Source organism: Sceloporus undulatus, chromosome 1, assembly GCF_019175285.1.
Source record: "Sceloporus undulatus isolate JIND9_A2432 ecotype Alabama chromosome 1, SceUnd_v1.1, whole genome shotgun sequence".
Taxonomy (NCBI): Eukaryota; Metazoa; Chordata; class Lepidosauria; order Squamata; family Phrynosomatidae; genus Sceloporus; species Sceloporus undulatus.
Genome location: NC_056522.1, coordinates 205770535 through 205796120, shown reverse-complemented (window position 1 = coordinate 205796120; position 25586 = coordinate 205770535). Strand labels below are relative to the sequence as shown.

Here is a 25586-nt window from a genome sequence, read left to right as displayed (position 1 = left end):
GTATTCTGTGCTTTCACTGCTTGGTAAAAATATAACTAAATAGTCAAAATTAATCATGGCTACCTGCCCATGTTGAGCCCCTCCACCTTAAAATGTTGAGTTCCCACCTCCCCTGCCACCTTAAAAACAGTTTTGGTATCCCTATTCAGGAATGCTTTGGAGCCTTTTAAATGTGACTAATAGCTGAGGGTCTCAATAGAGTATGAGGCTGCCCTGTGCCCACATTTATGGACTGTCCACATCCAGTTGCATTTACTGTTTTAAGGAAAGTGTCATTAACTCTCCATGGTTGTTTCTTCTGGTCCTTTGTGAAGTTTATGAGAACTATACAATGCTATATGAACTGCAGTTCTTTCCCCCATTCTGTTTCTACATTCTCCCCTTTGTTCCTGCTTCCCTCCACCTGGCCTTTATTATATTTCATGGCTCTATAACTGTTGCCTTCCCAGGAAGACAGGTGTGATTATAGACACTCTCCACACCTCAGCTCACTTTGTTCACTTCTCATCAGCTTGCCGGTAAGGTACACTTGAAACATTAAGAAATGTCCAGTTCCTCTACACCGGCTGAAGAACCAAGTGATGGTACAAATAAATAATAAATACCTCTTCCAAACTGTTGCAATAGCAAGGCGAAGAACTGTATTAGCTGAACATCTTTATAGCAGGCCATGTTTGAGCTGCAGAGCATTATCTCTGAACCATTGCTAAATCTTCTTCTGTTATTTTGCTCTAATGGTTGTGAATTTTGACTCTGAGACTGATGGATGGTTATGGCTTATGTTGGCCACTTATACTTTATTGCTAAGGTGTGTAACGTGACACACAGTAAGAGTGCACAATATGCATTGGTGCATCCAGACTGATGCAATGTGCATTGAGACTGATGCACATCAGTTCCATTGTACATTGGGTATCGATACACATCAGGCACTTGGCTGGTTCTGCTACGTAATAATGTAACAGCAGCCCTCTACTGGATATGGACATTACACAACTGTGCAATTCTAATTCTTCCATACTTACAAAGCCATTAAGTCCCCAACAGGATTCCGGCCCGTAGTTTTAAAAACAATTTGCATACCTAATTACATTTTAACCAAAATACAACCACCTCAAATTATGTGAGCTGAAGAGATGAAAACTTTCTTTACTCCTGCTGTTTTAAAAAGGAGACAAATCAGTTATAATTAATTGCTTTATTGTTGTTGTTTCACCTCTAGGCACATACTGAGAAAAGCTATCTTTAGTCTGAAGTGAATTTTTTACAGCTGTCTTTTAAAGCCCTGAAAATGGAGCTTATAATGGAAGTGCTGACACAACCTTATCTACAATATATTGGTGTGAACTGTATAATAAGCTGTTATTATGTATGTGTAAAAATAATGAGAGAGCCAGTGTCTGAAGAGAGTTAATGTAAAATGCTAAGCAATTATAGTTGGTTACACTGTATAGGTTAATGTTCTTTCATATAGCTACACATTCTTTGCAACCTCCCCCCCTTTCCGCTCTTTTGTCCTCCAGAACTCCTAATGAAAATTTTGAGACCTGACGGTAATGATAAGCAGCTATTCACATGTCCTCTTGTGTCAAGGCTGTAGCATTAATGCCTTCCTTCATATAACATTTTGCATAGCCTAAAGCATCTATTAAAATCCTTTGTAAAATTCATGAAACAAAAGTGGTCGGTTGAGTCTAGTGGGAGAGAAAGTAAGCTGCTTATTAGCAAAAAGTCAAAAACACAGGGCCAATTACAGAGCTGGAGAAGGAAGCCTAAGGAACTGTATGGGGAGTAATTCTTTCCTTAGCCCAACGGGCTCAAGTGAGAAGCAACTTAGATTTCTCTCATATATATATATATATATGAATGAAACGTATTCTGAGCAGTAATTAAACTAAAATGTTTGGAGTTAGAAACAGCTCTATAACAACTGGAGGAACTGCTTAAGTCGAAACAATTGTCTGGTGTCATACACAGATGCTAAATTGGATGGATTTAGGGATGCTCCCTGAAGGAACAGCTCAAGGGGTAGTCAAGAGAAGCTGGAAGCTCAGGAGATATGTAAAGAATCTGCTTGGTATTTCAAATGCTATAAATTAGATGAAAAAAATGAGTCCGCCTTTGGAACAAGCAACATAAAACTGAATAAACCTACAATAAGATTGCCCTTTTTCTGTTATAAACTTGACATTAAGCCTGTCATGTTCAATGACAACCTAACAGACCTCATTCTTTACCCTTTGGAATTTGAAAGATTGGCAGTTGCCATGATTTCCTTAACATAAAAGACCTTACAGATAATGTTGACTGTGCTTACTTTTGGTTTCCAAACTTCACTCCAGTACTTTTGGAATCATTGGGTGAGATTTGCAAATCGGGCTGGAGATTTGCTGTTGGTCAATAATTGCTTCTGACTGCGTAGAAAATCTTTCCCTGACAAACGGGGAAAACGTGACTAGAGCAGCAATATTTTTCCCCATTATGGTTTGCTTTACTAGTCAAAATATTTCCCTACATTCATAATAACAAGACGTGCGGGGCGGGGGGGGGCGGGATTCTCCCACAAAACAGCTCATTATGATGAAAGATGGGTGAAACACTGATAAATTTGAAAAGTGGAGCCCAAGCAAAACTTAACTAGAGCAGGGTCTAAATAGCAAAATTCACCTTTTCATTAAAACTACCCTCTGATTGTTATTTAGATACAGTTTTTCAGTTCAAGATTTTGGAATATGGCAGGGTTAATAAGTTGTATTTCCTAACAATGAGTTGGTAAACTTTTGAAACAATTGTATGTGGAAAGTATGCTTGACTTAAGAATTGTTTCAAGGGATCTGACAAGTTCATGTTCAATTATGGCTTTTCAGAAGTTATCATATCTGGCTTTTAGTAGCCAGGGATATAGAGATACAGGAGAAACTGCACTTTATTTTTTCATGATTAATATTAGCTAATGGTCCACAACTGTGAGTTGTTTGTGTGCATGATGACACCATAAAATGTAGCAGACATAGCTTGTGCATAAATGCAACATAGGGCAGAGGGCAAGTTAAGTGGGTTTCTGCTGTTCACACTTGCTTGAAGTAGATATCTTGGAGACCCCGTTGACATGGGACACAGGTTAACAGATCGCAGTCCTAGAGGTCCACGTTGCTCCCACTCATGCTTTTCTTTCTTTTGGCAGCATTTGACCTGTCCAGACTGACCTTAGGGTAATATAGGGTGATTCAAAAAGAATAGTGCAAAACTGAATAAGAACATCTTTACTTTTGCACCACACTTTCCTAATGACCCTGTATGTGCACCCTGAGACTGATACCTTGTTTTTGGCATATGCAGGTGTACATCAGCCTTACAGCTGCACAGGTCTCTTTTTGACTGATGTAGAAACTGGTATTACATTCCTCCTTCCATACTGATCAAGACCTCCCCAACCTACCTTAGAGTAGCTGCAGCCCTACACCCTGCCACAGCCATTCCACGCCTAGTGAAACTAGTGAAGAATCAGAAAGTAATCTGCCTATGTTTCTGCAGCCAAACATGAAATGAATACATCCTCCGCTGAGACCTCAGGGGGACCACAACAGACTTCAGTGGAGGAAATCATTTCATATCTGGCTCCCAGAGCATACAGACACCACTATCACTGTGCATGGAATGGCCACAGGGGTGAATGTGAATGGCCAACTGTGGTGGCGCAGTGGTTAAATGCCTGTACTGTAGCCATTCACTCGAAACCACAAGGTTGCGAGTTCAAGACCAGCAAAAGGGCCCAAGCTCGACTCAGGCTTGCATCCTTCCGAGGTCGCTAAAATGAGTACCCAGACTGTTGGGGGCAAATTAGCTTACTTGCTAATTAGCTTGCTTGCTGTTCACCGCTATGATCTTTGGAATAGTGGTATATAAATAAAACAAATTATTATTATTATTATAGTTCCACATGCAGAATTACTTCACTATGCTAGACTAGGATCAACACCACACTACACAGTTGCAGCAATATTATTCCACTTTAACTGCTTTGGCTGTCTCCTGTGGAATTCTGGGGCTTGTAGTTTAGTGAGGCCTAAGAGCTCCCTGGCTGAGAATTCTAAATGGCCTTCCCTAAACTGCAAATCCTGGGATTCCACAGGAAGTAACCATAGCACTTAAATTGGAATAATGCTGCTCTAATACTGCAGTGTGATATTGTCCTGAGTGTGAAGGGCTGTATTTCCTAGACCCAGATGACCCAAAACCTATTCAGAAGCATTGTTAGGAATATCCCTAGAATGTTGTCGTTATATTAAAAATGGACAACTGGAGGTGGAACACTGAGATCACAGCACTCATCCCTTCCCCATCCTTCATGTGTTCAAGGGTTCAATTTCAACATTATGTATCCAAATGACTGTTGACTCTTGTATTCATGATTGTTGTTGTTGTTTGTTGTTATCTGCCTTTGAGTCAATTTCAACTTTTGCTGACCCTGTGGATGAGACACCTCCAAGAACCCCTATCTTCCACTTCTCTATTTAATTACACCAAGCCCATGCCCAAGTCCCCCCGACTGAGTCCATCCATCTGGCATGCAGTCTTCCTCTTCTTTTTCTACCCTCTACCTTTCCTAGCATTATTGTCCTTTCTAGTGATCCATGCCTTCTCATTATATGGCCAAAGTACATCAGCCTCAATTTAATCATCCTGGCTTCTAAGGAGATATCTGGCTTGCTCTGTTTCAAGATCCATCTGTTTGTCTATTTGGCTGTCCACGGTATCCTAAGCACTCGTCTCCAACACCACATTTCAAATGAGTTGATTTTCCTTCTGTTTGCTTCCTTTAATGTTCAGCTCTCAGATCCCTACATGGTGATGGATGGGTATGATGGCTTGGCTGATTTTAATGTTTCTGCTCAGTTGTATATCTTTACACTTCAGGAGATTATCTAGTTCTTTCATAACTGCCCTTCCGATTCCTAATCTTCTACTTATTTCTTGACTGCAGTCACCATTCCAGTCAATATTTGATCCTAAGTATGGGAATTTTTAAAACTATTTTGATTTCCTTGTTGTCTAGATTGATTATATGTATCTCTTCTGTGGTCATAAGTTTTGTTTTCTTTATGTGCAGCATTAATCCTGCTTTTGCACTTTCATCTTTGACCTTCCATAGTGACCATTCCAAGCCTGTGATGCCTTCTGTCATTGTTACGGTATCATCCTTGTAATTAACGATGAGGCAGCTGTCTCTATTAGTAGACTGGCGACATCACAAAACAGCAGCAAATACATTGTCATTATTGTTTGTGGGATTATTGTATTTTACTGTTAGGATAGGGAGAGGTGGGTATGGGATTTTCAGCAACATATATCAGAATAATGGGGCTCAGTTTGAGTGCTGTACATTACTGGGCTTTAAGCTGTCAGGAAGTAATGAAGGAAAAGGTAGGCTGAGGCTTGGCCCACTGGAGACTGAGAGCTTGTGTCATTGGTAGGCCCTTTTGTGTGTGTATACGCCTTCAAGTTGCCTGTTGATTTATGACAACCCCATGAACTTCGTAGGGTTTCCTTAGGCAAGGAATCCTCAGAGGTGGTTTTGCCAGTTCCCTTCACTGAAGTATAGCCTACAGCGGTTGGTATTCATTGGGGGCCTCCCATCCAGGTACTAACCAGGGCTGATCCTGCTTGGCTTCCAAGATCTGATCCATTTAGTGTATTTAGGTTACTTTGCTTCTGATTAAAGGTGCAATACTTTGGTAGAAGTATCCGTTGCTCCCAACTCAGGCAAACTGATGTGGTAGAAACTTTTAAAAATCTGGCAGACATATTGCCAGCAGTCTGGCAAAAAGCGAATGGCTCTGGAACAGGCACTGCTGTATTGTCATACCCTCATACCCACACCTGGCATATCCAGCTTATTTATTAATTTATTGGATTTATATCCCACCTTTCTCCAAAAATGGGTTTCAGGTGGCTATCTTACCATTTATTAAGTAACACTATGACCAAATTTATTTTCTTTGTTTAAAAGTGACACTTCTAAGAGGGGACTTTAAAAAACAATCCAACACTAAAATGGTCTCTGCCTCCTTTTTCTGTTTACATTATGCACAGCAATCAGCAAATTCACTTGCAAATGAAGGCTGTAGTCCTGAAACCATTTTTGAGCTCCTAAGCCTCACAGATACTAATGGGAAGTCACCCGTGGCTCCTTGATTGTAGCTCAGATGCTTAAGCAAAGACCCTCTCTCTCTCTTTCTCTCTGTGTGTGTGTGTGTGTGTCTGTGTTGGTGTGTTCAAGTATCTTGCAAGAACACTCAGAGATCAACTGTATTATGATATCTTTGCAGCATTAGGCTCCACTCTTATACAGATTTAACCTGAAGTAAGTTCAACTCAACCCAATGGGACTTACCTCTGAGTAGATATATAGGATTGCAGTGGAAAGAGCTCATACCACAGTTCTTAGGCCTTAGGTCAGAATCCAGATAATGCATTATGTCCTTCCTTCACAGCCATTTTGGTTCCATAGCCTTTTATCCCTTTTACCACTGCCTACCTGAGTAATTACCCCAGCATAGTACACCAACAGAATAACAGCCATTCTTTGCCTGAAAAACAATGTGATTAAAGTAGGACTGAAAGCTTCAATGAGTATACTAGGGTGAAAGCATTGCCTTGAAAAATAAGTGTGTGTGACAAATGCAAGGAAGTAAAGTGGCAACTATGTTAGTAGTGATTATAGCCTATAACTTTAATGTGATAAATTTGCTGGATTTTTAACCCAGAAAAGCTGACAAACATACACAAATGTCATAGTAAAAAAAATCTTTAAAGTCTGATTCCTCTCAGCCCTTCTTTGAGAGAAAGCATTAAAGAGCTCCATAGTACCATTTTACCACCCAAACATTCAAAAAGGTCAGATGGGATGCTGCAGTATAAAGAGTAGAGGAGGGTCAGTACTTCTTTTAGGTGCTCCTGGGGCAGACTAAGCTCTTGCCTTTTGCCACTCTACTCCGAGAAGGATAAGAATTTTTTGATAAGAATGAAAATACAGTACTTACATTGACCTGTAAATATGTCGACCCAGGTATTGGGAGTCAATTTTTTTGATTAAAACTTCTAGACTTATACATGAGTAGTCAAATGCACTGTTACATATATTATATCTCTTGGATATGTTAGGAGGAAGAACCACATCATAGTGTTCCACAGGGGTGTGTGTGTGTGTGCGAGAGAGAGAGAGGATTAAACATTCATGTGTTGTTTGCATGAAAGTGATAGTCTTAATTGGTGGTACAGTAGCAGGTTATTTATTTCATCCTAGCCTGACCTGTATATCATTTATTTATTCTGTTGGTTATTTATCTAGTCTACCTTTTGTTTCGTAGGCTCAAGGCAGTGTACTGGGCTCTTTTCCTTCCTAATTTATCCTCAGTACAACCCTGAAAGGTCAGGGTGAGAGTGACAGCCTTAGAGTCACCCAGTGAACCTCATGGTTCACTGGGGAGTTGAACCCGGGTCTCCCAAGTTACAATCCAACAATGACACCATGTTGGTTCTTTCCTCCTCCCTCTGCCAGTTCAGGCTGCCTTCTTCTTTGAATTTGTTGCATACTTCTTCCACTAGGAGTCCTCTTCTCTACTTTTCTCTTACCTGGACCAGGGGTGGCAGTGGAATTCAGCCTATTATTCTCATGACTTCATTATTACATTATCTCATTTAGACATGAGCCACAGTCCTTCTATTCCTAAACATCTATGGCCTAAGCAAAGGAGTTGTACTATTCTAGGCACTAATCTTTCTCCCTGCTTCTCTTCCACTTCTGCCTATTTCTTCCTTCTCCATTTCTAGCACCACCTATTCCCTACTTCTGTCCTTCACACCCACAAAGGCTTCTTCTCTTAGCCCTGCCATTTTCTGGCCTCATCCTTCCAAGATGCTTAATCATTCTTTTCCTCCAGCATGGACCTAACTGTCATATTTTGGAGGCTCACTTGGCTCCTGAAAACCTTTCTCCAGGCTCAAGTGCCTTCTGCTGGTACCCCATAGCATTCTTTCCAGTCTTCTTCAGTCCTGCCTGATAGTTGTTGTGTTACTGTCTTGGAAAACAAAAAATAAAATATGAATTATAGCTTTTCCTTCTAAAGAATAAGTTGCTTTTGTGCATTCAATTCTACAAATTTTCAGAGAGGTTGTTATGATCAGTCAAATGCACTGTTACATATATTATACCTATTCATATAACAAATTCAGAGGAACCACGTAGGACTGCCCACCTGTTTCTTAAGACCTTCTCTGGAGAGCTTTTCCAGTTGCCCCCAACTTTACAGTTTAGGCTTGTAGTGACTGGAGAGACCATCTTTTCACTATGAAACCCTGATGCCCTGATTCTGGAAATACCCTTTGCCTAATATTACTCTGAAGAGGAGGGACAGCAACCTTTGATCGTCCATTCATTCTGAACTACAGTTCCCACATCATTTTGTATAGGCCATGCTGCCTAAGCATTCTGGGAGGTGAAGTCCAAAACATCTGGAGAACCAAAGGTTCCCTGCACAGATGAACAATTTTAAGCCCAAATTGAAAACCATTATATTTACCTGATTTTGATTTGTTTTTGTTTTTTTAATGAACAAGAAGGCTGATCTCAGTGTGGCTGCTGAGATTTCATTGCTATGCTGTGTGCGTATTTTATAATGTTTATAAAATGTGTTCTGTTATTTTATGGCTATTATGGATTTTTTAAATTTGTATTGTTGTTGCATTTAATTATGTTTTATTCTTATGATTCGTTGGCAATCATTGTGTGTGTGTTGATAAAAAGGTGGGAGCAAAGTTTTTTAATTAATAAACTAAATCTCCTTCAGTTGGTGGACAACCCATACAAAAAGTTGTCTTACGGTGTCATTTCTGTGATAGTGCAGAGCCACTGCAGGGAAATGTGTTGATGTATATGTTTAGAATTAGGGTGCCAAGAAAGATATTTATATGCTAATCTAATATAAGCATTACCAGTTGAAATATTTCTAAAATCTCAAGGTCATCTCCAGTGCTGGTAGTATAGCCTTTCATATTCTGAAATTCTTGTTTAAATCTAGAAACAGAATAACCAGACATCACTGTATTCCATTACTTACACAGATGTTCCTTGACCTTAGTCCGCCCCCCCCCCCCCCCACTTCTCTCTCGGTGTGTATGTTCAGACAGTCTTCTTATGGTGTCTTGCATAAAACAGGCCATCAAATTTCATGTGGCATATAAAAATAACGTTCACTGTGGTTTCTAAATGTGGGAATATTTTCTGACTTCTCCTCGACACATTGTAAAGAAATTTCAGATTGATCAAAATGAGATAAAATGACAGACGGCTGTAACTTTTAAGACTTCTGTGGCAAAGGGAAATGATCAGGGTTTTGTTCCCTTGCTCTGAAGACCTACTCTCCCTCCAAGCATCTGATTTATGGAGGACATCTGAGAGAGGAAGTAGAACAGGCACTTTGACCAAAAAAGCCTTGGAGGAGGAAGAGGAGGAGGAAGAAGAGTAAAGCCTCCAAGCCTATACTTGGTTGATTTTAAATCTTTGTGGAATTTCTCATTCAAAACATGGCATAAATAAGTCTTGGAAAATATTCTTAAATACCAGCAAAAGTGGGGCCATGCACGCTCACCAGGGGAAAGCATTCTGTCTAAACAGAAACACACAAATAAGAAAGAAATACGTTATATATTTATTTATTCTCTTCTTTACTTGTCTGGCCTGTTGTTTTTATTTCTTCTTTTCTCTTTCTCTCTCTTCCTTCCTTCCTTCTGCTTATTTTTCTTATGTGAGCTTTTATTGTATGTTGAAAAATGTTGACAAATCTATCTATCTATCTGGAAATAATAAACAGAAACAGACAAATGACCATCACGCAAAAGGTGCTGTCCTGGTACTTGACCTCCTTATAGCTTTCACCAGAGGCTAGTCTCAGGGCCCATTCACTCTACACAGTTAGTGCTATTATTCCACTTTTAACTACCATGGACCTATCCTGTGGAATCTTGAGATTTGTAGTTTGGAGTCTTTAGCTGAGGATTCTAAATGTCCATTCCCCTAAACTTCCACTCAGGATTCCACAGGATGTTGCCATAGTATTTATAGTGAGATAATAGCACTATAATTGTATAATGTGAAACGGACTGTTGGTCATGCATGTGTGCACACAGTCCTTCAGATAATCTGGTTCCCAACCACTTAGGAATCAGGGTGAAATCCTACACTGATTTCTTAAATTAATAGAGCTTTACATGTTCAAGGTCCTGGGTTCAATCCCTGGTGTTTCCAGGCAGGTCTGTGAAAGACCTGGTTTGACTTTTGGAGAGATTCTGTCAGACAGGAAAGACTCTTCAGACCCAAGGGACACCTTTCAGCAAATACAATGCCTACTTTTCAAGACCAATGTCTCCATTAATACCATAAATTTGTATGGTGGTGGCATTGTAGCAACCCAACTTTAGTCAGGTTGCAACCCAGTAGATGTCTGGGGTTACAGCTCTCATATGTCCCAGTCAGAATGTCCAGTGCTTAAGGATCTTGGGGGGTATAATCTAATACTTATGGAAGTCACAAGGTTGCCTACCCTGGTTGAACAATACTGGGCTTGAGGTATGCATCACTCCAAACAGCAAAAATTTGCATAAAATATAACAATGAAAATTTAGAAATAAGTGCAATAATATATACTGTATTTTAACATTTGCATCTCATCATAGTGGGAGAAGGACAAGATGAGCTGTGTGTCCAGATACTACATGTGGATGGATTACTTTAAGACTCCTTAAAGGACTTGGATAGCCCTTCATTTAGAGGACTAAAAGAAAAAAGGACCTGTGGACACCCTATAGATTGACTCATGGCCTCATTTCTAATAAAACAGCTCCTTTATTCAGTTAGATGCTTCATGAAAGCAGGCATGGCTGGAGAGCATAATGGATGTTATTTTGATGTATGAAGAGTTAATAGCAGAGAGAGAAAAATAATTGGAAAATATTGCAAATGCAACTTGAACAACGTCTTGTGGTTACTGTTTGTAGAACATTTCCCCCCTCTCCCAGCCCAGTTTTTAAAAATAAACTGTACATATCGCCAGGCAGATAAAAATTTTCAAAACTGTATCTCCCTGTAGTTTCACTAACATGTTAACCTACTTACAGCAATTAGTGCTTCATTAGTAAGGCTAACTAACTGTTGCTGTGCCCTGTAATGATTTGCCAGGTTTTCTATATACAAGTGCATAATCAATGTTTTCCAATTACTGCTATAGTGCAACCACTATTTCAAATAAACTAGATAATAATACAAACCCATTACTGAATCTGAAGTAGCAGAGGCATTTAATTGCCAGGCAGTTCCTCTCAGCTTTTAAAATTTTTCACACTAATGAAGTGTCATACAAAAAAGTTGTATTGATTTTTCTACCACATGGCTTCAACCACAAATATGTAATTATCCCTTTTATATCTAGCTGGGGGATTAAAATAATCTATAGTATATAGCCTTTACTTATCCCTGATGGGTTTAGTAGTACTTTTACCCTTTTCAAAATATGCAGCATTTTGATGAATGAACTTTCAGTAAAATGTTGCTTTATCTGCTTCATATCTTTAGTGGGTTTTTTAAAAAAGGGAAAAAGCTAGCTGGTGAGGAAGCAATGGAATTTTAAATCCCAGCTTCCTGAAAGCTTTCAAATGCTGTGAGGTTATTGAAGAATAAGTGGAAATGTTCAGAACAGTTAAAACTGCACCAAGGCCACAAACAGTCAATATTCTGTTATATTTATTTACAACTAGTTCACATTATTCATGCTAACATAGTGTGGCTCTTACTATTAAAAAGTTATAGTTGCGGGATTTAGAAATTGCTTGATTTTAAAATAAAAATGCATATTATATTTGTGTATAATTTAGTTCTTTCTCTAAACCTTTATTATTAGGCATGTAAAACTTCATTATTTTGGTATGTAAATGTAAATGTCTTTAGTTTAATTAAATTCAGACAGACCCCTAATTTTTTTTAATATAGATGGGAGCAGGGCCAGTCCTACTATTAAGATTCGGAAGGCACAGCATGTTGTTATAGCTGTTGTTGTTATTTCTTACCCATCTCTTCCCAAGGATCAAGGTGGAGAACAGCAACAGATTAAAATATAACACATGATATCAGTTAAAAACACATAACATCAGTTAAAGTGCATAAACTAGCTAAATGTCATTAGTTATTTACTTTGTTATTGTATTTTTATTGTCAGGGAGCAGGGGAGACAGTTCTTTCTTATGGACATAAAGTATTTGCACTAAATATCTTCATAACACTTGTTTTAGTCTAACATTAGCCATGATTCATCCAAATTTAAGAACTTTAAAGGCCCATTGAAGATAATGGTAGAATGCTCTCAACAATCCCTTTGAAATCAGTGAGTTCCATTGTGCTGGAACTGAGCTGGATTTGGTTCATTAATATCAACTTTAATAAAGTATTCTGTTCAGTAATAGTAAATCATTCTCCAAGGGTGGGCCCTCTTGTCAATTGACAGAAAAGTAAAATTTATTCCAAAGTGTTAGATATACCTCTTTCCCCTAACACTCAGGAAAATACTTTTCAGGGGCACCCTCTCTTCCCGAAGCAGCCTAGTAAGGTCTGAGCATGCTATGTGGGTATGAAATGCTGGATACATTTGGGGGGGGGGGAGAGTAAATTGAAAGGAGTACAGGCACATTATTCTAAAAGAGGCCATGGCTGGTAAGAAACATGCCCGAACAGGGGAAATCCCATGCTGCAGCATTATGCTTCAGCTCCCTCTTGTCCGTAACTTTTTTCAGGTTCAAAAGAATACTTTCATAGGCTGCCTGTTTAAAACCCATAGTGCTAGAATATTTACAGACATTACCAGCATGATCTTAGTTTAGCATCATCTTAAACCATATTCTATATTACTAACCCAGAGCTGCTATTGCTGGGTGGTCCTGGCCATATTCAAGAGTTATACAATTGCTTTGTATGATGCATCATCCTCAATATGAGTCCGACTGTTTTCTTATCTTTTTTGTTTTGAGCTTGGTGGCTGCATGCCCAGAAGCAGAGTGCAAGCCTGAATTCTTAATACTTTACCCTCTGACCCACAGACACCCTACTCTCTCTTCTAACAAGACACTGCAATCACCCCTCCTTTTTCGCAGGGGATCCATTCCAGACCCCCTCGTGAAAACAAAGTTTTGTTTATATTCAAGTCCCATTGGCTTGAATATAGGCAAGGGCACACCGCGGGCACACACTCCATTCATTCTCCCTCTGTTTGTCCCTTGCACAGAAGTGAGGAACGCGAGTCCGAAGACTGCAAGAACAGAGGAAGGACTGTATTTCCTTCTCATCTTCCAATATAGAAGCTCCTGAGACTTAAATTTGGATAATATATCGAAAAATCTAGCATCCAAGCTGTAACACTTTCTTCCCAGTACACATGTGTATGATTGAACTGTTAATTAAGTTTAGTTTTTTAGGGTATACTATAGTGAAATAAAATTAAGATAGAGTTTTATTTTCATTTGGGATTTTTCAATGATGGGCACTTTGTTTGAATGAGGAAATAATTATGCTGCATGGTAATGATAGTTCAAACTGACACTACTCAGCCTGAGATGTACACATATCTTTTAAAACATTTCTCCAGATCATAAATGGCCATTACCTTGACCGCTGACATGAAGCCATCAGAGTTCTATTATTGACGAAACTTTCAGCTCCCCATCTGTTTCACTGAATGAGCATCATACAGCTGTCAGCTAAGGCAAAGCATAAAACTGATGAGAGCTCCTGACATTTTCCTTTCACAGCTTATGAAAGCGAAACATCTTGAGGTTTCTTGAACCCAGGGGTGGCAATTGCAAAAACCTTCCCTCGCCCCAACCTGATCAGCCAGTTTAGGGGCTTCAACAGCTTATCATTGAATAGAGAAATTTGTTTCTTAAAAAAAAAAAAAAAAGAATAAGGAAACTACAATAAATAAGGAATTATAATAATTTTCTATCAGTACTCTCTTCTTCCCATCATGTATGTGGAATGGTTTGAACAGGCAAAAATGGCAGATGGTCTATAGGTTCTGAGCAAACAAGTTAACACAAGGTATTGTGGTGGAGGGAGAGGGGATGCAAAACTATAATTCTGCATCATGGCAATGAATATATATGGCTCTGTTTTTCATATTTATTGATGTGGAGCATCTTGGAGGCTATACTCTGAGGGCAAATCAATGATTTGGCCTGCTGGGACCTCATCTGAGACCACTGTATTTGTCTTAGACTAGGGGGGGGGAGGGGGGACTCTGAGAAACCTGCAGTCTTCCAGATGTTATTGGACCTCCATGATGGGGATAGCAATCTAAAACATCTGGAGAATTACAAGTCACTCAGCTGTAGTGTACCAGCTAGTTCCTCATCCCAGATGAGAGGCCTGTGGCCTCATAGAGCTGGTATTACTTTATGATAGTGACAGCTTGTGGCCTGAACAAGGTATATTCATTCCACAGTGATGGGATCAGATAACTCCACCTGAAGGGCCATCAGTATTTTATATCACAAGTGCACAGCTGTGGCCTTCCAGATGCTATTAAGCTACAACTTCATCAGCTCTAATAAGCACAGACAAGGATGAGATGGAGGCTAAGCAAAACAGCTGGGGAGCCCCATTGGCCCACCCTGTGCCTTAGATGGATGCTGAGCTACTTTAATTTACCTCATTTCTCACATGAGTGCACACTGTGGGCTAAATCAAGCATGATGCTACTAGCTCTCTACTAGGCTAACAGGACTTCGGACCCTATCGCATGGGTTAAAACTGGCTTACCTTTCCCGGATTCAGTCCTAATTTGGGAGGATGCCAGGTGTGCTTCTGACTTCTAAAAATGGCCACCAAAGGGGCTTACAGAACCTGGGCTGCACTTGGGATGGACCTGGGCGGTGATTTCTGTGTGATGACACCCGGCTTCCTCCTGAATTAGGACTGAATTCAGGAAAGGTAATCTGGGGTTTTAACGCCATGTGATAGGGTTCTTCTTCTTTTCCTATCTCTTTTGCAGGTATGCTATTGCTCTACAAATGCTTCGAAGCCTCCAGAGCTGTCTTTGGAGGAGGAGGTGTAGTATAAGGTGGAGGAAACCATTTTTTGTTTTACTGATATAAGCAATTCTATCACTGAAACGGTTTGGTCTGTAAAATTATTCCTTTTCCTAATTCCTCATGGACTAGAAGAAAATGCAACCAGTACTATGAGAATAAGGCTGCAATCTGAAATATCTATATTTAGCACAAATAGGAGCAGATTTAATATGACAGGCATTAAGATTACAGACCTGTACATGTTTACCTTGGCATAAGCACCATTGAACTCCATGAGACCCAGGTCTGAGAAGAATAGACACTTATAGATTGTGTTTTATGTCAGTTTAAAAGGTTGATAAGATATATTCACAAAAAGATTTTCTAACTACTTAAGTGGTTGCTAAATAACTATTTCATGATTGGAAGCTGTGGATAGGTGCTGCTAATGGTAGGTGCTGCTAATGGTAGGAAATGTCTGGAGGTAGAAGACTGTGTCTTAGATGTCAGGGATATTTTTTTTCAAGGGTGGGCCTCCACAACATGCAGACCAAGCCAAATACTTGGTGAACCACATGCCTCATGTTCGGATCCATCTGTAGTTCATGCTCTTCTCTGCCAGTTCTAGGAATGAAGGTGCTCCCAGTAACTTCTGTTCATCCTTCTCCTGGAAGCTGCCAGGAGCAATAGCACTGAAATCTGCTGAAGGATCAAGGAGAATCTATAGCAGGGGTAGGCAACCCTTTTGAGCCGGGGGCCGGGTTGCTGTCCCTCAGACAACTGGGGGGCCGAAGCCAAAAAATAAATAATAAAATAATTTTTAAAAAATTAATTAAATAAATGAACCAGGGCAAATGGAGGACAAAATTTTCAAATGGAGGACACTTTTTTAAATAAAAAATGGAGGTCATGTGAAAAAATTTGCTGATTTTTTAAAAAATGTTAAGATAAATGCATGTTTCTGAGGCTTCTGTAGACAATTGCCCCACAATGCCCCTTGCACGAGACGCCAAAGGCCCCGGCGGCAATCGGCGGCAGGACCGGGCTGGGGCCGGTCTCAAGGCCTCGCCGGGCCGCATCCGGCCCGCGGGCCACAGGTTGCCTACCCCTGATCTATAGTGTTACACTCCTCCTGTCTCCCTTCTGGTAACAGTAATTCCACTGGGCAACAAGGCAGTCCTCACCAAAAGCTGTTAAAAATGGATCCAGAGGAATCAGATTCAGACAACTGGACACAATAGGTCAGCACCCAATTAGTTTTCTTCTCCTAAAAGGAGACACTGACCTAGAATCTTTCCAATTCATGCAACTGTGGAGAGCATGAGGATGACCAGACAGTTTTGGGAAGAACAGAGGTGTACCTGTATGTCATTCCAGCAGTGTAGCAGGCTGTTACATAACCCAGGGGAATACTGGTGCAGGGAGGACTTGGAGACCTCTTTGGGCAAACTGGTAAAATGTACAAGTGCTATAAGAAATACAAAGTAAAGTCCTAACAGGATTCTGACCATTACATAACTCATGTCGTCATGTTACGCAGGTGCTGTGTGCACTTAAATATGAAGTACACAAACCATTTATTTATCATCATCTCATCATCATACTTATATCCCACTTTTTTCTAAAATTGGGAGTCAGAGCACCTTACATTTTAAAAGAACAGTACAATTAAAACATACAAAAATGACAATTAAAATTGAATCAAACTATTACAATAGTAAAACAGATCACTAATTAAAAGAATAAAATACAGATTTTTTTTTAAAAAAAGATAAAAGCACTTATTTATGTTGGGAGCAATGCTACAGCAACCAAGAAATCTGAAAGCTATTCTTGCTGTTATTAATAGGTGACTTCAAATTAAACTACCTCAAAACACATCCCACAAATAAACTGCACAAATCAATCAACTGACCAACAACAAAATAACACTGTCTTCTGCCCTTTGCATTTTTTTTCTGCCTTACAGCTAGACCTATGGTCTTGCCATGTGAGAAAGGAAGATATAGCCATGTTGCTACCTGCCAAGAAAGAAGCCCAGCATACATAACAGAAGGGACAACCTGCCTCCCATCGCAATATGGAGTTCCCTGCACTACAGTGTTCTTAGCATAGTTGTTCACATACGCTTTGGGAAATGTGGGGGTCTACTTCCATACTCTATGCAAAGAAATACCAAATAGTATTTATAGAAGCGGTATTATTTCCAGCATTGTAACATCCCATGGGGTCACCTGAAAGGCATTGGTGGTTGCCATTGGCATGTAACAGGTTGCAGACTGCCTAACAGCTGGCAAAGGCCAGCTGGTACTTATGACTGTGAATTAGAGGTCATATACTCTGGCCTCATGCTGAGTCTTTTTTAGCATTCTATGTGGACAGAGGAGAAGATAATTTATGCCAGCCACCCTCACTTCTCCCTCCCCTTCCACTCATGACTTTCCTTTGATATCACATCACGATTCTGAGCTTGGAGCCCCATAAATTTTCTCCAAATGTGTAGTAATTCCTTGGTGCAGTCTAAAGTTATGATTCATTTATACTGGAGTGACAGCATAATACCTAGGTGTCAAAATCTATTAAAACTGTTCAATGTCTTCTGTTTATTTTTAGAACCAATTGAGACTTAACTGATGGTGAAAAATATACAGTCAAGTGTGTTTACTTCACCTTTACAAAGAATCTGTTATAGTCCCAATTAATTTGTTATTCCTGTCACAACAGGTACTGGATACTTCAAAACTGTCATTACCGCTTCTGCCTACTTTTTTTTATTTTGTGTTTTGTTTTTCTCACAGGCTTTCTGTTTATTTTTAACCCATTAGGAGATACGGGTTCTGCAGTGTTCCAAAGCTGTGTGCATGCAGCGTCTTTCAATTTAATTAAAGAACATGTGCACTGAATAAATAGATATCCTCAGCAATAGAAGCAAATAGCCACCTACCTACCTACCTTCCCTTCCCTTCCCTTTCTTTTTTTGGTTCTCCCTGGAACAATCAGTTCTTGTTTTCATTGAGGAATTTAAAGGCAGTGCACAGGAGTGTCTCTCATATGCCCTGATATGATGGGCCAGATGGAAAACATTTGAATTAAAAATGTACTACATGAGGTAACCATAAGCAATGAGGTAGTTTTCAGTATAAATCCAGAGCTAGTTTCTCACTGTTATTAATTAACAGTACATTCCCTCAAAGAAACCTCAGTATAAAGGTTTTTATAGGGAGGAGGGGGAAGAAATAGGCTGTATACATTTTAAAACCAAACACCATGTAGTTGGGAAGTTTATGTAATCAGCAGAAATAAAAGCAATTCAGCAAAGCAATTGCAAACATAACCGCTGAGATGAGTAAGTGTGTGCAAATGCATATTTGAGAGTGTCATAAAAAGAAATGCAGGAAAAGAGCAATTACATCTGCAATTGCCATTCACTTTCCTAGAAAGAATCAAAGTAAAAACAAAGAAATTCTTGTAGGGAATTTAGAACAAGGAGATAAAATGTCAAGGGAGAGTGGTGATCCAGCTTAAAGAAGAAAAATGTTAGTTTATGATGGATGTCTGGGGCATCTTCAAGATTGCAAGTGGTAGTTTAATTTTATATATCAATACATTTTAACGACCCTCCGCCTTTAATAATTCAGGGTGGTTAAAGAATGACAAAAACCATGCACTACTCTCTTTACTTTTTCAGTGTATGTGTGGAAGAAATGATTGTACATTACTTTTTCTGCTCTTTGTCCTCTTCCCATCCAGTCTGCTCGGAGCCAATAGAGGCTGGTGTCTCAATGTCAGTAGGATACTGAATCCACTCTAGATGAATCCATTCCAAGATACTCGTCGCAGGACATAGGAGCCTCTTGTCTCACCACAACTGCATTATTTAAGGAAATGGAAACATTAGTGCATTTCTTTGAAATAGTGTGAAGGTTCTGTTTTTGCAGTCGATGGTACCACGTGTTCTCTTCCACATGTCTTCCTTAACCACACCCTCCTTCCCTATGCCCTACCCAGTGTGCATTTCCATTTTTTTTATTTTGAATGCAATTGCAAGAGTTATTGCAGTGCAATTCAATTTTTATAAAGAAAATAAAAGAAATAGAAAAGAGGGAAGCTGCCTGCTTGGGAATAGCAAGGCAGAAGAAGAGAATCACACCAAAGACATGACATGACTGCCTAATTTTGGAATTGCAAAGGAAGGAACGTATTGCACCTGAGAACTAGTGGGAAAACAGCTATATTGAGAGCTTATTGATGGATTTTCACATCAGTGAAAAGGGATGCTGTATGTACTTTGGCCACATTATGACAAGGCATGACTCATTAGAAAAGACAATAGTGCTGGGAAAGTTGAAGGTAGAAGAGAAAAAGACCACACACCTAGATTCAATTGGGGAGGTCATGGGCATGAGCCTGCAAAATGTAAACAGAGCAGTGAGGGTCTAGAAGATATCACATCCTCAGGGATGCCCTGAGTTGAAGTTGACACAAGGGCTGTTAACAACAAACCAATGTTTTAAAGGCAAAGCAGCAATGAGAGCGATAGAGAATAAGAGAGAAGATATCATGTGATGAGTATGACCAAAGAAGCTATTCTCTAGCTTTAATTCTGGTTTAAAAGCTTTGTGTGATAATGTCTATAGTTTGGAGTTAGGCTGAAGCCATGTGAATAGTTCCTTTACAGTTCAGAATAAAGCCTGATGTCAAAATCCAATATCTCTGGTACTCTTGAGCAGTGTCTATGGGCTCCTTGCATGCCACTCTCACCAATGTGGAATGTTAGTGTAGCAAGCCAATCTGGCAGGTTTGGGAGCTTGGCCTTGGTGGGAGAGTACCTCATCTTTAACTGAACCCCAGAGGTAAGGAGTAGTGGGAATGACCTTCACCAGCAATTAGCATTTTCACAATTAGCTCTTCCTTGGTTGTTTGTGGACTCTCTGGGAGTTAGGTGACTGGAGAAGGGGCAGTCATAGATTATGAGACTGGCTGATCTGGCACAAACACTGGGGAGATTATCATATGAGGATGAGACAGAGTCAGGATCACTTTCCTGTCCTTATTCCATCCGTGACTGCAATCCCATGGAAGCCTTTCATACACATAGTGCTGATCCTGTCATTATCCTGTCATTAAAGTGGAATTGTATTAGCACGAATCCCCGCTAATGCAAAATGCCAGCACAATTCCACTGCAATGATGGGACAATGACAGGATCAGCACAATGTCACATGAAAGTCTTTCACGTGATTGCTGTCACTTGCTCTTCCTGGATGGGACTATCTCAGGATAAGCACAACGTGGTGTGAAAGTCTTTCCTGCGATCACGTGGTAAGGATGGGACAAAGACATCCTTTTCCTGACTGATAATCTCCAATGTCTTTCTGACATTCTGTTTTTGCCCTTCCTTTATCTTTGAGAGAAGGGGAGGCGCTCAGTCTAACCAAAGTCCAGGAAACAAATCGGTTTTTGCAAGACTGCTCAGAATGATGATCCTTTATTCTCCCACTCCAACACTTGTTCGTTGGCTCATAAACAAGCAGAGACTGGAACAGCAACTTTTAAAAAAACTACACCTCATAGCATCGCCCAGTTGCTGAGGGATTCTGAGAGATACAGCCCCCCAAAACCTCCCCTACACACAAACACAGTACTTTCCTCTCAACCCGACTTACTAAAATTAAGGCTTCCTCGATATTAACAGACAAACCGTGTGGCTTCCTCGCGCAGCAAAAAGCGGGTTCTTTTTGAGGCGTCATTATGGTGCTGCGATGTGCGATCGCTAAACATCTGTTGCATCAAAATGGCAGTGCCCATCTGTACAGGGCACCGCCATTTTGACACCCTTGTCACGTGTGAGGGGCGTCTAGAAACATTGCCCCTCGCACGTGATGAGGGTGCCCTATAGCGCCCATCTGTCTAGTGCTTAAGTCAGAGAACATTGCATTTCCTAAGAAGTCCCATTACTGTTACATCTGGAAAAACCTTTAGGTGCTATATTAAAAACACCAGAGAATTAAGTCTCAGTCTATTGCTCCCTCTTGTTAAAATTTCCCCTGTTGTGGCAAAATTGGGTATCTTCAAATCCAGAGAACACATTTAGGGGTAGCCATTTTGGCCATGCAACAAAATACAAAAAAATCTAAAATTCACTGAAGAGCTATACTGCTTATCTTTTATTGCCCTTTGTCCCTGGCCCCCACGTGGCCAAGAAGCATGGAGATTCCTCACCACCATCTTGACTAGCAACAGAATAACAACTGAGAAGAAAAATATAGGCCTGTGATTCTAACACCATCACCTTTCTTCTCCTGTGTGATTTTTAATATTAACACCTGATGAAAACAACAGTGAAGCTTCAAAGGTTGCATGGTGTATTGTCTGCAGTTTGGTTGGCTAATAAAATATTGTTTATTTTGTGGATTTTGGATTTTGTTGTATTTTGATGTATGACCAACACAGCCACACTGCAATATGTTTCCTTCAATGTTATGTATATTTGATACTACTATTATTTTATTTATTCTTATTATGTGCATTAGCTTAATTTGGCACAGGCTGAGAGATACTGATGCTCTGCAGGCTGCCCCCAAAATCTGCATCATGGGCCAATATAAATCTAGATCTCTTTGGTCCAGGCTCAGCATACTGTCCATAGCGGATGTGTTATGAGAATAAAAATACTTTCACCATTGGCACTAAAATGGTATTCCAATTCTCCATATATATATCTCAAAGGCAATAGCAGAGCATGTGCATTTGATTTTAAAACGGCTCTCTTCCACTTCCCATATGGCATTACATTCAGAAATAATTGCCTGGAAGCTTCAAAGCATTCTTGCAGCCTGGTCTTCTACCTTGTTTACTGAGACAGGTGGGTTTTTCTAACAAATTTACTTAGAACTGCAGATGTCATGCTTGGGGCAAGAAGTGATATTTCTAGTCTGGTATTCAAGGATAATTAAAGTTAAAAAGTAGAATATATTTTTCTACAGGACACTTCACTCAGCCCTTGGTGTCACATCTTGATGGCTTGCTGCTTCTTATTGCTTGGAAACACACATACATGAAAAGGGGGGACCTGAGGAGAGTCAGTTGTGTAAGAAGGATTCCAAAGTTGAGCAAGAGGGACTCCTTGGTCTAACATGGGCTCCGGGTTGGGAACTACTTCAGTGCATCTGGAAGATGGGGATTTTCTACTCTAGAGCTCTCTAGCAGCTTCTAGACTGCCAAATATGCCAGAACCAAACCAAACCAAACCAAAACCAGACATCCACTTCTGTTGTTTTATTAAAAACTGATCTCATCTTTATTTTACTGGTCTTGTGTTCTTCAAGTTGTTTCTGATGTATGATGACCCTAAGGCAAACCTGTCACAGTTTTGTGAGGCTGAGTGTGTGTGACTAATCCATAGTTTTCCATGTTGGAGTAGGGAATTGAACCCTGATCTCTAGAATCATAGTCCAGTGCTCAAACCACTACACCATGCTGTCTCTTTATGTATACCATGCCTTCCCCCCCCCCACCAAAACAGGACATGGTTTGTAAGCCACAGATTTATATAAACATGGTCCTGAACAAGCTGAGGTTACAGAGCTCCTTCCCTTATGCAGGGGATCCGTTCCAGACCCCTCCGGGTAAGAGGTAAATCACATATGCTCACACCCCATTGAAAATAATGGGACGTGTGCATGCAGCGCTGCACGGTGCACATGCCATAGGCGTGCACACCATTCATTATATTCTCCCATGGCTTCAGCATATGCTGAAAGCTGTGGAAATGAAGCCCACGTATGGTGCAGGCTCATTGTATATGCTTTCATGTTGGTTTTGACTTATGCCAATCCTATCATAGGGTTTCTTTGACATGATTTATGTGGAAGAGGTTTGCTGTTGTCTTCCTCTTAGGCTGAGAGAGTCTGGCTTGTCCAAGTTCACCAAGAGGATAGCTTAGTGAGGATTCAATCCCTCGGCTCCCAGAGTCATAGTCCAATACATAAACTTCTACACTGTGCTGGCTCTCATACAGATATGATGCCTTTTTATTTAAGGATGGTCACCCAAGACTGATGTCTGTGGAGGGAAAATTAGGGGGAAAATATTCTAAATGATGTTCTGGAGATATAAGAAGGGTCATCTTTCCTTAGCATAATTAAAATGCAGGACCAGCCAAACCACTGGAACATAGTGGCAGAATAATTTATCAGAGGGGACTGGGAGATTAGTCTTTTCCAACATGTGTGTGTGTGCGTAGCTGTATCTAAGGCCAGGATATCTTGTACCCTCCCACTGACCCAATGGAAGAGAAGCTATTCACATTTGAGATGGGCTAACCTCATTTGATGGGAAATGAGGCATTACAGGTTTTTATACATTATAAGATTTTTATTACGATTTGGATGATTATGCTCTATAGCTCTAACTATGTAAAATTAAGCACAAATAGTGTAGAAGATTTTGGAGTTAGAAATGGAGAATGACCTCCTTTATGCCAAAGTAACTGAGTTTCATCAAGTATATTTTCTAGTCTTTCATACTCATGCAGTTTTAAATGTCTCAAATGACTGCTTCCATGTTCAAAGACGGCTTCTACACTGGCAAAATTTCCTTGTATTTTTGCTAGATTCATTCTGCTACTTTCAGTTACATCCTTTTCCATGACTCCAAAGAGTTGTACATAGAAAATGAAAGAAAGGAAAAGAAATAAATGCACATACCTAATATATAGAGAGAAAGAAACAGAAAACAAATAACCAATATTTTTACATTTGCTTGTGCAAAACTACCCAGGCCTTTGAATTACAAAGATGTTTTCATACATCACCATGAAAGAGGTGTTTAATTCTCAGTTACAGAGAGTGCAGGGTTACTAATGATCTGATTTCACAACCCATTTCAGCTGAAGTACTTGGATTTAAGCCATTAATTCATTGGAAGTCAGCAACACTTAAGCTTAAATTTCAATAATTCACATGGGACAGTGGGGTGGACTGAACTCTTAGTACCCAGATTCTAGTAAACATGAACACACTTTTGTACATAGCTGCATGCATCTTGTTTTAAAACATATCTGAGCAGATGTGGCAGATGTGAGAAAAAAACATCACTCACCTATTTCTATATCTCCTGGCCTGAAAAATACCAGCATGGGCAAATGAAAAACACCCAGGATGAAGGGGTTTCCCAGCAGACAATGGACCACTAATTCAACAACAGACCAACACACAGATTAATGTGCAAATCACCTCCTCTCAACAAAGGACCACACAGTATACAGTATATATCTCACTCACTTCCATGCCAGTATTCTCTGATGATGCCAGCCACAGATGTTGGCGAAAGATCAGGAATAAACTCTTCCAGAATAAGGCCACATAGCCTGAAAAACCAACAAAAAACTATGGATGTTGACTGTGAAAGCCTTCGACCGTCACCCAGTGAGTTTCACGGCCAAACTGGGAATGGAACCCTTCATCTCCAGAGCTGTAGTCCAGCACTCAAGCCACTATGCCACACTGGCTTCCCTGCCTAACTGATGTATATACCACTATTAGCTATACTTCTATTCATAGTATTATATTTACACAATATAAAACCTGTTTATTTAATAAAACCTATTGTTGATTCATATTTCCAGTGTAACTGCAAATAAGAAATAAACAATTCTCAGTCTTTCTTAAAGCTATTCAAAGATTTCTCTTTAACAACACTAGGACGAAACAGATGGCGGGTAAGAAGCAGCTTTTGGCTGCCCCTTTGCTTGCCAGGTTAAAGTCGCAGCAACCGCATGCTGCGCCCCCAACCTGGCCTTTTCCTGTCACAAAAAGGAGTGGCAGAAAGCCACTCTTTTTTGCACTGGGGAAGGGATGCCTTTGCTGCCACTGTGGCATTTCTTCAGTATTTCTTCGGCACAGCATGTGTAAACATTGTGCTGCCAAAACGCCTTGGATCTGCAGCTTCCTGGTGGACTGAGGGCATGCTACTGTCTGAATGCCATGCCCCCAGTCTGCTGGGAACCTGGCTCTTATTGAACGTCTGTTTCGCCCCATTGTCAATTTGTCCATTTCAGCATGTTCAATATCTTCATCAGCCAATCTTCTTGTAAAGTCCTCCCATGTTTCTTCTCAGTTTGATCATCCAGAATTCCAAGCACAAAAAAGTCTTTGGTTTTAACTGTACCTTTACTTTTAAAATGTCTTCCAATATAAGATGAATCTGAATCCAGTAGTTCTTCGCTTCATCTCAGGTTCACTATATATGAGGGTGGAAAAGTCCTGACCTTCTGATTATATTTCGAACATCTGAGGTGTCCCTGTAAATTTTTGATAACCTTCTGGTGTTAAATACCATACATCATTTTATAAAAATTCTCCCTGAAGTCATAGCTCAATGAGAATTTCAAACTCTTTATCCATATATTTTGTTCCACTAATGGTTATATGTGTTCTGCCAGCAGTTGTGCACATTGTATCAAATTGGAGTTG

General features: G+C 40.0%; 1 long non-coding RNA gene across 1 annotated transcript; it reads right to left on the bottom strand.

Annotated features, from left to right (window-relative positions):
- Positions 1 to 9719: 9719 nt before the first annotated feature.
- On the bottom strand, positions 9720 to 18973 carry LOC121932177. The gene is made up of 4 exons (XR_006104283.1): positions 18831 to 18973; positions 16473 to 16579; positions 13707 to 13800; positions 9720 to 9855 (listed from the first exon to the last, which is right to left on the bottom strand). It is a non-coding gene; the product is annotated as an uncharacterized LOC121932177 (long non-coding RNA).
- Positions 18974 to 25586: the final 6613 nt, after the last annotated feature.